Source organism: Gekko japonicus, unplaced genomic scaffold (genome assembly GCF_001447785.1).
Source record: "Gekko japonicus isolate JY-2015 unplaced genomic scaffold, Gekko_japonicus_V1.1 scaffold8, whole genome shotgun sequence".
Lineage (NCBI taxonomy): Eukaryota > Metazoa > Chordata > Lepidosauria > Squamata > Gekkonidae > Gekko > Gekko japonicus.
In genome coordinates this window covers 181,697-195,734 of record NW_015167057.1, presented here as the reverse complement: position 1 = coordinate 195,734, position 14,038 = coordinate 181,697, and the positions used below count along the sequence as shown (strand labels likewise).

Genomic DNA, 14,038 nt, shown 5'->3' with positions numbered 1-14,038 from the left:
TTTCCAATCTCCCAAGCGGGGATCCAACCGGGGCTGCTTCCTCCCCCAGGCCTACCGGTTGGATTTCTGCAGAGAGCGCGGAAGCCTCCCCCCCTGGGATCAACTGTCTCGCTGAGGCCCGGCAGGCACATGTTGGCGGTGTGTTTTACAGTGCTTCTTTGAGGTGGTGCCTTCACTTGTTGCTTGATGGACAGGAAGCCCAACAGGTGCAGCTGCTCCCAACAGGAGATGCAGCCTTGTGTTGGGGAGGGACACTGCACCTGTTGAGTATCTGCCCGTCTTGCAGTTGTTAAAGGTACTTTTTGTCAAGGCTGAAGTTGGAAACCAACCAGCTGTGGGGAGGAGGGGCCCTTGCTCATTTTTTTTTGGCAAGGAACCCGAGGCTTTTACAGCTGCGCCATAAGCAGAAATCCAGGTGATGCCTTTTCTGTTGGCCAGGGTGGGGGAGGAAGTGCTTTGCCTGTTGAACTTCTTCCTTGTTGCACAGCTGTAGCCTTGGCAGTGTCCTGCCTGCAGGAAAGAAGATGGCAGCAGGAGGGGGGAGAATCTGTTTAGGTAGGGGAGGGCTGGCCATTTCTTAGCAGGGAAGAGGAATAGTTAGGACCCCTTAACACTGATCCTGCCCGGAACCAGCAGGAGAAGGATTATTGAGGTGACTGCCTGTTCCTTGGTCTGCGAGAGGTGGCTGCCTCCCGGTAGGGAAGTCTGTGTCAAGTATAGATCTGTTCAGAAAGGGCAGATAGGAACTTGGTTGCGCTCGGAGGTCTGAAAGGAGGGTGTGTGTGTGCCTGTGTTTGTGTGTAAACAATCCTCACCCTCTCATCTGCTGAGCACTGAATGGTCCTCTGATATGGGAGGGGCTTTCCATTCCTGGAAGCCGAGGTCTGGCAGAAGAGAGTAATCTCCACGGTTCTCTGGATGGGGAAGGGTTGGCAAAAAGAGAAATGATGTTCAGAGGAGGATGGCTGTGCAGGTTTATTGTGTGGATGGTGGGGAGGACTTTCTCCCGGCGGGCGGGCTGTTCACAAGCATTGCTCCCGAAGGGGATGTGTTGGGGCATGTGGGTAGTGCTGAATTTGAAACCAATTTCAGGATCCAGTTGGTTCTCAGTGTGAATCTGGAGAGAGATATTGGCTTGATAATGTAGTTTCTGGAAACAAGCAGTTGGGGAAACATTTTTTTTTTTAGTTGGAAAGCCAAGATTGCTTTCGACACCGAGAACAAAACGCTCTAATGGTGTGCTTTATGGGTTTCAGGAACCATGTATACTTGGAGGTTAATATTTCAGAAATTATGGGGTGGGCATGCTGCCAGCCGAGGTTTTGTTTCCCTCCTGTGGCTCACTAACCTCCACATTTTAAACTCTTCCCCCTCCTTCACCTTGTTTACTTAGTGTAAAACAAGCATCTCTCTTTTCTTAAATCCAGTAGCGGAGGGCGTGAAAGGGCCGGTTAGGATGGCCGACAATGGCAGAAAGTCCAAACTGGTGGGGAGAGCATTATAGTGGCCGTATAGTAAAAAAGTACTGCATTTTCTCAGTATACTGCCCTTCTTTACTGGGTTGTAGATCTAGATGGGTAGCCGTGTAAGTCTGTCTGCAGCAGCAGGAAAGAACAAGAGTCCAGGAGCACCTTAAAGACTAAGAAAATATGTGGCAGGGTCGGAGCTTTCGTGAACCACTGCTCACTTCAGATACCGGAAGAAGTGAGCAGTGATTCACGAAGGCTCCGAGCCTGCCACATATTTTCTTAGTCTTTAAGGTGCTCCTGGTCTCTTGCTCTTTTTTACTGAGTTGTGTTCATGTTGTAGCTGGGAGGGGAAGAAGAGGGCAGAAACTGAGAATAACTTAATGAAGGCCAGGGAGGGAGTGTTTGTGATGGCAGGGGAGCTAAATTTCAGTTGTGGATTTCCTTGTTCGCTGCTCAGTCTTGTAGCTGTTACGACTTGACTCTATATACCGGTAGCACGGAAACTAGTGTAGCCCTTTTGGGGGCTTTCAATCATTATGACTCCTGTTCTGATTGCTGGGAGTTGGGAGAAGCCAGGCTGGTGCCTGCTTGCAGGTTTGTCGTTAAGATAGGGGCCCTCTTCTCTCCTTCTAAGTCTGCTTGTGTCCGTTGGAAATGTTCTCTTCTGGAAAGAAAACCCAAGAAGATTTCCAGTGTTATCTTCACACAATGCCACTTAAAAATAGTCTTTTTAAAGGAGAAATCTTAGGACTGTGACAGAGTGCAGTGCTGTGAGGAGTCGAGATGTAATGCAGTTGCTCTTAGAGGGAGTCTGTTTGTGGAAATGGAGTGTAAATTGTCATGGTTTAGCAGATCCATCCCTAGGAGGGGTTGGACAAATCAGCCTGTAGGACCTCCCCCCATTAATATTTTATACATGTTTATTGGAGGTTTTGCAGACTCTGCTCCAGTACCTTTCTCACTCAAGGCATCTCCCTAATACTGATTTAGGCAATGACACCCCCCCCCCACGCTGTCTGTCACAGTGTCCACTATGCCCACAGGAGGGTCCAGGACTCCTGTTGCTTTTGCTTCTCTTCCATCTCTTTGCTTCTTACTTGCCCTTTCCAACTCAGGCCTGCCGTCTGCTCACCTGTTTTATTTTTATTTGTTTTACTTATACTCTGCTTTCCTCCCCAGTGGGCACCCAAAGCAGCTTACAACATTATTCTCCCCTCCTCCATTTTATCCTCACAATAACAACTGCCCTGTAATGTAGGCTGTGCTTGGAGAGACGGGCCCAAGGTCATCCAGGGAGCTTCCGTGGTGGAGTGGAGATGGGGGAATCCCAGCCTAGCACTCTAATCTCTGTACTAGGCTTTTTCCTCCGCTTCACTCTCTTCCATTTCCCTCCTCCTCTGTCTGTTGCTTCCTTCTGTTTCCGGCTTCCTCTTCCTTTTATCCCTGCATCTCTTCCTCAGTTGCTGTTACTCTCGCTTGTTCTGTGTTTCATCCAGTGAAGGAGACAGACATGGCCGTCCCAGTGCTGAAGTTGACATTGTAAATGTCATATGCCGCTTTGTGAGGCTAGTACTGTTTTCGGCCAGCTGGCCACAGCTTGCCTGCATCGCAGCTGTCTCTGTCTATTCCCATCGGCTGCATGTCATAATCATATTGAAGCGCTGGGTCCCCCAAAGTATGAGGCCTGGTGTCGTTGCCCTAAGCTCAGCAGTTGATGCATATTGAGGGTCTGGGCACATGAATACATGAATCTGTCTTATTGCATCAGACCCTTGGTCCACCAAGGTCAGTATTGTCTACTCAGACTGGCAGCAGCTCTCCAGGGACTCAGGCCGAGGTCCTTTCACATCATCTACTGCCTGGTCCTTTTAACTGGAGATGCTGGAGGATTGAACCTGAGACCTTCTGCATGCCAAGCAGAGGCTCTCCCACTGAGCCAGACTGGCAGAAGTCCAGTCTGAAGGGTACACATGGGTAGGCTTGGGAGGTTGTTCAGAGGGCTGCAGGATCGAGGAGCATGGTGAGTCCTTAGGGCGGGGGCCTGAAGCAGTCTGGAGTCCTGCTTCGGGGTGAGGTGGCTGCTTAAAAAAATGCAAGTAGGGCAGTGGGAAAGTGATCTACTTGCATTTTTTTTAAAGCCACGAATAAAGCCAGCAGGTAAACATTTGGCACAGCGTTGCAGCTAGCTGTGGCTTCCTGGTGGGTGTACTTGTGCCATGCCTGTGTTTGCTGGCATTCACGTATTGCCTAATTAGGTAACCATCTAAAAAAATCTTAGATGTATGCCTAAAAAAACCTTCAGGTGTGAAGTTTCGGGTGGGAAGTGGCCCTGAAGTGTCCAGGTTCATTTAACTAGCTGGTAGTGGGTGTGACAAATAACCAACCGAAGATCTACCTTTTGGGGAAGGGGCATCTTTGTGTTATGTGTAATAAGACTGGCCAGATGCTGAGCGGGTATGTTCTTGAGAGGGGATCTAGCCAATGCTTTGCACTTTCTAGAGTTTGAATGGCCCCGTTCAGCACCATTGTCCTCTGGACAGCACCCCGGGTGCTGGAGAGGGCCCTGAAGCTGTCTGGTTCTGTTCCCAGCTCACCTGGCAACTGCTGTTCCTTCACCTCCAATAAGCTGGTGCCAAGCCGTCCTCTGACCAGCCTCCTCTTTTCTTTTATTTTTTTTCCTGTCTCCTGCAGCTGTAGGAAATGACAGCTCCCTTGCTGGGTTCCTGCTTGTGCAAATCAGAGTGGAAGTGTGGTTTCGGATAGCTTATTGCTTTATAATTTGTTTGCTGGATTGTATCAGGAAACCGGGGGAAAGGAAGCAGGTGGTGACAGTCCTTGAAATCCCGGCTCTCAGTAAGGCTGTGGTAGTCAGCCTTGAATAAAACTCTGCCTCGTTAGCCGGAGTAATCATTATAATTATCGTAAAACCCTCAGCGTCCTGATCCACCTCCTTCATTGTGTCCCGTCAGAGTCTCCATGCTGCCTGCCAAAGAGGTAGGGTCTTGGTGGTAGCCTCTCCCTCAATGTGCCGTAAATCAGGAGGATATAGAGTGGCTTTCTAAGCTTCAAATTCAACTTTTTTTAGAGGCCTGCCGAAGCTGGAGCCCTTTGGAAGTGATACAGAACTTCTTGAGACAAGCCATTCTGTGGCCATTGGCAAGTGTCACCGTCTTTGGGGGCCAGTTCACATGTACGTGTGACAATGGGCTGCTGCAGAGAGAATATGAGAAAGTTGCTTCAGACCTACATAGTTGTCACTCAGGTTGTGCGGCTGGGTCATCGCAAGCGGAACTTTTGATCGGCGCTGCAGAGGATATGCTTTTCAATGGGATGGGTTCGTAGTTGGCTGCTAGTCTTCAAGTGTAGCGGAGCCGTGGGATGTATCAACACCTGTGTGAAGCAACCTTTTCTTTGGCTTTCTCCCCACCCCAGACTGAATTAGCAGCTGGTTGCAACATTTTTTATAAAAAGATGCACAAAATAATCAAACTAGGACGAAATGCTGTGGCATGCACCCAACCACATGTGGATTGTTCCATTTCCCCCCTCCCACTGCAATCCACTGAGCTCCCTGAAATTCCCCCCCCCCCGGGTTCTGTTCCAGTTCCTTTGGGAAGAGCATAAGGGGCAAAGAGGGGGCAACGGGTGGAAATGGCTGCCCCTTCTTCTGAAGGCTTGGGTTTTTTTGGAACAGTGTGGTTGAATGCATACCAGCCTATCCCAAGTGACATTGTGGTGGGTGTTACCGCTTGAAATGATTTGTTTATTCGACTATCTGTATCCCTACTTCTTCTGCATTGGGGATCCAAAGCGGGGCATCCGGAGATGGTTTAGGACAGGGGTTCCCTGTGTGAGTGCCGTGGTGCCCGTCCACACCTTATCTGGCACCTGCCAAGTGCTTTAGCAAAGTGGGCGGGGCTAGCTGTGCCTGTTCCCCAGCAGGGTTTCTGATTGGCTGTGCAGATTAAAAGGCATCCCGTGAAAGAGAACTTCTGTCTGAAATGCTGAAGAGTTACTGTTAGACTTGTACACAGCCTTGATCCCTGATAGACAGAAACCTATCATACTGTCCCAATAGGCAGGACTACCAGCATGTTTGGATACCAAGTTAAAAGTTATGAAATAGAAAACATAATAATGTATTATCATCCAACATACTATAGCATATTAATTATTGGCTCTGCCTTCTGGAGCACCCACTACCCTTTGCCATAATTCCAGAGGTACCCACGGGCTCAAAAATGTTGGGGACTCAGCCCTTACCGGGATAGCCCAGGCAAGCCCGATCTCATCAGATCTTGGAAGCTAAGCAAGGTCGACTCTGGCAAGTCCTTGGATGGGAGACCTCCTTGGAATACCAGCAGTCGGGAGGGGGGGGCAGGCTTCACTCAGCCACCTCTGGGAATATCCTCCAGGCTCCCAGTAGGGGTCAGTCACCAGAGGTCGCTATGACTTCCAGGTGCACATACACTCACTCATACACGCACACACAGATGCACATACGAAAAATACAAAAAATACCGGGGGGGGGGGAAGGTTGGGGACCCCTGGGAGTAGAGATATGCTTGAGCTGGAAAAGGAGTTGAACTGTGGAAGAAATATGACTGTGAAAGAAGAAGAAGAAGAGATTGGATTTATACCCCGCCCTTCACTTGGAGTCTCAGAGCAACTTACAAACTCCTTTCCCTTCCCCACAACAGACACCCTGGGAGGTGGGTGGGGCTGAGAGAACTCTGACAGAAACTGCTCTTTTTCAAGGACAGCTGTGCCAGAGCTTGTGACTGACCCAAGGTCACATCAGCAGGTGCAAGTGGAGGAGTGGGGAATCAAACCTGGTTCTCCCAGATTAGAGTCCACACACTTAACCACTACACCAAACTGGCTCTCCAGTTAATACAGAAGCAAGCTGGAACACAGCTCTCTTCTAAAACAAGGGACGATGGGGGGGGGTCAAGCTCACCTGGCAGTCGTGTCAAACCTGATCTGTTTGCATGGATGCTTAGCTTTGGCAGTATGGCAGATATGCTCAGGGGTCATTTCCTGCAGGAGCGCACAGGAACAGAGCTCTGACAGTAAAGAGCCCAGGGGGCGGGCACATACAACAAGCCCCGCCCCCTGCTCCCAGCAGCCCTCAGTCAGAGCAAGACGCAGCTAGGTAAGTTGCAGAGCTCCACCCAGTCCTCCCGGTCCAAAACAGTCCAGTGGCACCTTTAAGACCAAGTTTTATTCAGGTACAAGCTCTCCCTCCTCTGCGAGGACAGATCTGCATGTCCCCGTCCCCCCAATAGCTAGCAATCCAAAACAGTCCAGTGGAGCCTGAGCGGTGGGTGTTGCCTTCTTACACACTTCCGGTGATGTCAGGGGGTGTGGCATATGCAAATGAGTTATGCTAATGAGCTCCTGCACCTCTTTTTCTACGAAATGACCCCTGGATGCTTAAAGACACCTGTTCTTCTTTTGTTTCTTCTGTGGATGACTTCTGGTACCTAAAACAGGAAGAGGAGCCTGTGGGGCTCTGGCCCAGATGTCAGACCCGGAGAGATTATTACCAGGTGATATTCCAGGTCATGGACTCTTACAGCACCTGCCCACCGGCCACCTCCCCTCACTTCACAGGTCGTGCCAAGGTTGCCAGGGTTTTTTGTCGCTAAATCAAGATACAGACAGGTTTTATTGCCGAGAGCGTGTGGAGCAAGTGAGGGCTGTGCTCGCAAGGTCAGGGAATAATGAAGCAATTTCTTCGCACCTGCTTGTTAATTCTGCTCTGTTCCCTTCCAACTCGGAGCCAGCCGTAATTCTCAGCTCAGCGGTAACCATTATGCCTCAGGGCTTATGATGATGTTATAGTAACCCCCAAGAGGCCAGGGTGAGGAACGTTCTGCCTTTCAACCTGGCTTCCTCCTGCAGAATATCTTCCAGCCTTTGCTGGAAGAAGAAAAGACAGGGAATTAACTGGCATTGCTTTTTGGGAAGCAGACAGTGCCGTCCCTTAATGAAACGAGAGCCGAGACAGATCGCTTTCTTGAGTCACCTGGAGCTGTTTGCTCAGCGGGCGGCATTGCTGGCTGCAGCCCACCCGCTGTCTTGCTCGTGGCGCACTTGGGCCTGTCTGCCTTGCGTGGGCTTGTTCTGTGGGGAGGACAGTGGATGGGTCTCTCTCCAGATACTTCTCCTGTTCTTCTATGCCCTTTAAATCATCATTGTTATTCTTATTTGAAGCCTCTGCCCCTTTGTGGTTTTCTTCAAAGGCAGTGGCAAGAAAAGACAGTGGTTGTCAGCTGTTTGATTCATTCCTCTGAAGTGGGGGAAGTTCTGCTGCTGATCCTGCAGGTATAAAAACTGCTGGATTTTGGAAGCTATGGGGGGGAAATCTGGTGGTTTTTTTCCATTTGAGGGGACAGAAAGTGAAATTTTTGGAAATAGTGGAAATGTATGCAGTATACAGTACCTGGATAGCCAAGGCCAGCCTGATCTCATCAGATCTCAGAAGCTAAGCGGCCAGTACTTGGAGGGGAGACCACCAAGGAAGTCCAGGGTTGCTACGCAGAGGCAGGCAGTGGCAAGCCACCTCTGAATGTCTCTTGCCTTGAAAACCCTACAAGGCTGCCATAGGTCGGCTGCAACTTGAGACCCTCCCAACCTCAACTTGCATTGCTGTGGAAACAACATAAGATGCAGCATTTACAGTTCAGCATATAAAATTGTACTAATTGATATATTTATGGAATGTAAAGGTATAAATGGCTTCATTTTCTTCAAATAAAACTGCACATGTACCCAGCACTTAAGAGAGAGCTGCAAACTGCTGCTCCCTATGCTATTTTAGCACACGCTTTTTAATGTTTGCCGTCTGAAAGGTAGGAAAAACAACAGCTGAAATTAGAAAAAAGGTTTTGTAGTAAAGCGAAAGCCCCCCACAACTTTGAACAGGAGTGTATCATACTGTCCCAATAGGCAGGACTACCAGCATGTTTGGATACCAAGTTAAAAGTTATAAAACAGAAAACATAATAATGTATTATCATCAAACACATTATAGCATATTAATTATTTCCCAGATGAGTCACATTTAAAAACAATAAATATAGCCTTGAAAATAATATTGTGTGTTCTCCACAGTGTCCACAGGGCTTATCATTATCCAGTGCTGTAGATAATTTTTGTTCATGTTACACAAGTTGAGTGAGTAAAACCTGGTGTTTAAAAGCACATATCTCATTCTAGAAGAAAATACAAGTTTAATATGAGATTTTTCAGTGCTTCTAGAAACCACCATTTTTCTGTTGGAAGAATTAAACAAACTCATTGGTGGTGGTGGGGAAACACTGTGTTTTCTGAATATTTCTCTACCCTCCAAGGGGGCATTACTAGGGAAGAGAAGATTAATCAGGGAGACCTGGTTTGAAATTCTATTTTAAATCCAGGCTCATTGCTGGGTCATTTTGGGCAAGTCTCACAATGCTTTAGCCACATTTCCCTATCTGTTAAAAAGGGATTCTAATATCCTACATTCTTAGGTTGTTATAAGAGGGAATATCTTGTAGGGATGCTGAACTCCTGACACGAAGAGCTTGTAGGGATAAACATGATCCTCATGGTCTCTGTGCATTCTCAAATATGTGTAGAAGCAGCTGTGGAATATTCTAGAGCTCTAGAATTGGCACTCAGGTCGCCTTCCCTGAGGGAGAAATTTGCTTTTCCATACAAGCCTCAAGGGGTGGGATGAATGACATCTCAGCTCTTTTCCATCTGCCATGTCAGACAGAAGTCCATGAGTGTTGTCCTCGGGAGTATTTGTACTCTTCTTTAGCCTCCTTTCTACCTATTTTAGCTTAGACATTTATTTTCTGTGTTAGGTGGCATTTGCTCTTGTTTTATTCCTTTGGGTCATCCGTCAGTGTGTTAATGTTGCTGGACTTGTCGAAGCCAGAGGCAGCTCCACAAGTGTTCTCATAACTTTCTCCTCAGGAATATTTCCCCTCAGCTTTAGCCTCCCTTTTCTTATTTTTGTTTTCCATTTCTCTGTTAGAAGTGGAGGAGCACTTGCCCTATTTTGTTCCCTCATGTGAATTTTCTCCGTTGAAATGTTGCTGAACCTGAAGAGGCCAGAGGCAGTTCTTTGAGTTTTCTCCTCATAACTTTCTTCTTAGGAATATTTTCCCCAGCTGTTTTTCAGCTTATGCTTTCATTTCTGTGTGAGAAACTCCGTGGATGTTTGTTTTCCCTTATTCCCACAGGTGTGATTTTTCCTGCTTGACAAAGATTGTGCTCTTTGTTTTACAATTAATGAGCAGCCGTGAGAGAATTCTGTGCCTTGCCCCGAAAGGTAGTTTGGGAGCAGCTGCTGGTGCCTTCACCTTGCACAGTTCTCCCTGCACAGTTTTGACATTGATTCCTGACTTTTCATCTTAGCTGGCCTCTTAGGAGCCTGTTTGTTGCTGTTTACCACTGCCATGCCTTTCATCTTCACTGGAGAAGTTGCTGGCTTGAGGCGGGGCAGGTAAGCAGGTGCAGATATTGAAGAAGTAGCAGCACTGGGATCACCCCTCTGAAGTGGCAGATGTCCCACTGGTGGTCCAGGATATCGTATCTGTTCACCATGAACCTCCATATCAACCAGGGTAAGGAGGGAACGCTCTGTACTTGCAACCCCTGGTGTCTGGCATGGCGTGGGATGGGCCCTCCAGCAATGGCAAACTGCAGCATGACTTTTGTGATTAACTGCTTATGGCATTACCTCTGCCTTTGGTTCCAATATCCATTCAGCTGAGGGCAATTATGTCTGTCCAGGCAGTACCCCCATTGTTTTATACTGGGCTCGTTCAATATGGGGGTGCCGCAGATGTCTTATCTGATGACCCCACCTGCCTAATTGTTACATTCCTTGTTTTTGTTGGGCTCACAGATTAGTATGGAGTGATCTCCTAGACCATCCATGGAGACAACTGTACTTTTGGAGTATCTGTTTTTTATGTGGAACTTGGCTTCCTTATGACCTTGACATTGCAGCACATCAGATTACTTGTCCAATTGAATGCTACCCCAAATAGGGCTTTTCCAGACTAGGAGGGGATGAATGCGCAGGCTATCTCTGTTTCTTTCCCTGCCTCATAGCAAACTGTAAACACGCATTGAGTGTCAGAGTAGGGTCCCTTGTTGGTCTAGCATCTTCCTATGTTGTCGCTAAGGCTCTCGGTCAAGAGCAGGCATGTGCCACTTTCTGCCAAACATGGATTGGGAAGGCAGTAAGGATCCATCGCTCCGGAACCTCATTCAGTATCTTCTTGATGGCCAGTGTCCGCCCAATCAGAGCCTCTCCCTGTGTTAAAGCACAAATAAGTCCTGTGGCTCTTGAGGACTCAGCAGCCTGTGTCATCATGATTGTTTGTAGTCCATTTGCCTTTCCTTAGGTCTCAAGTCATGGAGGAAGGGCTCTTTGTTTGATATCAGGGTTCTACTTGATAGGCAAATTTCCTGCAAGTTAAGATAGTTTCCTTTCCCACTCCTTACTCCATGCAGAAGTCCTGGTTCAGAGTGGGCTAAATATGTCTTTGTCATACTTTCACTTCTGTGTTGTTAGACACACCCGGATCAAAACCGTTGAGGTTCAAAACTGAGGTTTCATTTACAAACCAAGCACAGTCTTGGCTCTTCCTCATGAGGAAACCTCAATCAGTTATGGGTTCCGTTGGCTCATTTCCCCATTCCCGGTTGATGTTGGACTCAGTTTGTTGGCGTGATTCTTGATATCACTCTAGGCAGGGCTTTTTTTTTGTAGAAAAAGCCCAGCAAGAACTCATTAGCATAACAGGCCACACCCAACAGCAGAAACTTATTAGCGTACTAGGGAGCAAAGCCCATTGTGGCCGGAGGCCGGAGACAATGGGCCCCTAGACAGGGTGGGTGGGTGAGTGGTTGGGGAAAGAAAGGAAGAGAGTAGGGTCGGGGCCAGGGTTTTGGCTAGGATGGCAACCTCCCGGCAGGTCCTGGAGGGCTTCCCGCTGGCCGGGGGGAGGTGAGAGAGCCTGTTGGTGGGGCCCAGCCAGCTCCCCAGAGCGGAGAGAGGCGGCAGGAGGAGGGAAGAGGGAGGAGGGGCGGCAGGCCGGAGAGCCCCCCCAGCCGTTCGTGCACCCCCAAACCCCCCGGCCGGCCCACACATTAGCGTCCGACCTCGTGAAGGAGGGCTCCAGAGCAAACGAAGGGATGCAGGAGCCACAGCGGGCGGTGACCAAGTGAAGGGCAGGAGCTGGCAAAGGAGGGCGCGCAGCCCCCCCTGTGGCTGGAAGGGTGGGGGGACACGGAAGGCTCCGCGGGGCTGGAGCGGCCCCAGCAGCGGGAGAAGGTAGCAGGGGCCGCAGGCGCCGCTGTTCCTCGCTCCCTTTCCTGGTGTGTCGCGTAGGCGTGGCGACTCTGCCGCATCCGCGCTGGGCCAGGAGGCGACGGTGCAGCCTTGGCCAGAGGAGCGCAGCGGCCCCAAAGGCAGCCAGAAGTTGTGCCGTGCGGCCGCCAGGCTGAAGAGGAGGCGGCGGCGGTGGTAGACGGAGCGAAGGGAGGCAGGAGAGCGCCCCCCCGGCTGGGCAGTCGGGCGGCTGGCTGCCTCTGAGCGCGCCCCCTCCCCCCGGCACAGGCTGAAGAGTCGGAGGCGGCAGCGGGAGCAGGGGCCGGCAGGCAGGCAGGAGAGGCCAATGGACGGCGGGGAAGGTTGTGACGGACTGTTCAGCCGGCCAAACACTGTAGGTGCACATTTTCTCTCCTCTGCGTGAGTCTGCGTCTTACGGCTTTATATATAAGGGAGAGATTAGGCCACACACGCATGCCTTCCCTTGGCTTGCCCGGGCAAGCTGGCCCTTGGACAGGCCGGGGAAGGCCCGATCCTTTCAGGGGCCCCCGGCTCGCTCGCCTCGGAGTCGCTGTGGTGGGGTGTCACTCTCCAGGCCTTCCCTCTGTAGCCACGGACGCAGAGGTTTTGGCTGTAGAGGGCATGGCCAACTCTAAAGCCAGCTGGAACTCCGTTCCTGTGCGCTCCTGCCCAAAAATAGCCCTGACTCTAGGTAAGGGTAGGGTTGCCAGATCCAGGTTGGGAAATGCCTGGAGATTTGGGGATGGAGCCTGGGGAGGAAAGGGACTTCATTGGGGTACAATGTGCCATAAAGTCCACCCTCCAGAGCATCCATTTTCTGCAGGGGAACTGATCTCTGTAGGCTGGAGATGAGCTGTCATGCCAGTGGATCCCCAGTTCCCACCTGGATGCTGGCAGCCCTCAACGGGGCCTCAGTCGGGTACAATGTGCCACAGAGTCCACCCTCCAAAGCATCCATTTTCTCCAGGGGAACTGATCTCTGTAGTCTGGACATGAGCTGACATCGCTGCTTTTGCAGTATCCTGGACAAGGTCTCTGCTCTGTGTGGTTCTGATATTGCTGCTGAGGTCACAGGTGCCTGTAAAATCCTGTTGGCTCCTCTCTGTCCAGACAATCCCGTTACATCCTGGTGTTGTGCCCGTTGCACGGGCTACCTCTTTGCCCCTGGGCCCAACAGAAAGTGCTGACTACCATCTTTTAGAGCCATTCATGGCCTGGGTTCCTCATACTTGTTGCACGCACCCTGTTGACACCTGGGGCCAGTTATGCTCCTCAGAAAGCCACCTCATGGTGGTAAAAGGCCACAAGCTTTTCCTGTAGTAGGACCAGTTCTTTGTGGTGGCTCACCAGAGCAAGCGCAGAGGGTGCCTTTACTTGCTGCTTTTAGGATAGCTTGTAAAACAGTTTTAGAAGAAGAGATTGGGTTTATACCCCGCCCTTCACTACCCAAAGGAGTCTCGGAGTGGCTTACAGTCTCCTTTCCCTTCCCTTCCCCACAACAGGCACCCTGTGAGGTAGGTGGGGCTGAGAGAGCTCTTCTTTTCAATTCAGACCCTTCTAGTTACACCTTCAGCTTCTACTGGAATCTAATGACTCTAACTGGATTACCTATATAGAATCCAAAATTAAATCCCTGGATATCACCTTAGATTCCTTACTCCTTACTTCTGAATCTGAGGCTTTTTCAATTATAAGAGCCAATCTACTTTGTTCTGAGCTACATTCACTGTATAATGCCACTAATAAAACCTGTTCACCCCTGTATTTTGGAATATCTCCTAAAGTTGGCCAGGCTGCCTCTTATCTGTACCAACTTCACACCCCCAAACTCCATAGAGCCCTCTCTTTGGCGAGATTCAATGTATTACCTTCGGCCTTATTATGTGGCCACTTTCAGGGTGTGCCCTTTTCTGACAGATGTTGTCCATGCACAAACGATATCGAAACGATTTCCCATGTCTTGTTGCAGTGCCCCTTCTACCATGCACTACGACTGAAATTTCTAAATTTTATTTTGGCTCAATTAGAAGAATATCCTGATTGCCTAAAGATCCTTATTCTTCTTGATAATCTAAACCTTGAGATAACGGAAACTGTTGCTAAATTTCTTTTTGGTGCCATTTCTATTCGCCCTTTGTTTAATTGATGGGTATACTTACTTGGTAATTCCTTGGTTCTGTATTTTGCAAGTATTATTCTATGCTGTGGT

The 14,038-nt window shown here is 49.5% G+C and overlaps 1 protein-coding gene across 1 annotated transcript in view; it reads left to right on the top strand.

The window, feature by feature from the left end:
- LOC107111458 (acid-sensing ion channel 2-like) overlaps window positions 1-14,038 on the top strand; it is a gene marked incomplete at both ends in the record, with an annotated part of 168,973 nt that overhangs the window by 530 nt on the left and 154,405 nt on the right. The gene's annotated exons all lie outside the window — the stretch shown is intronic.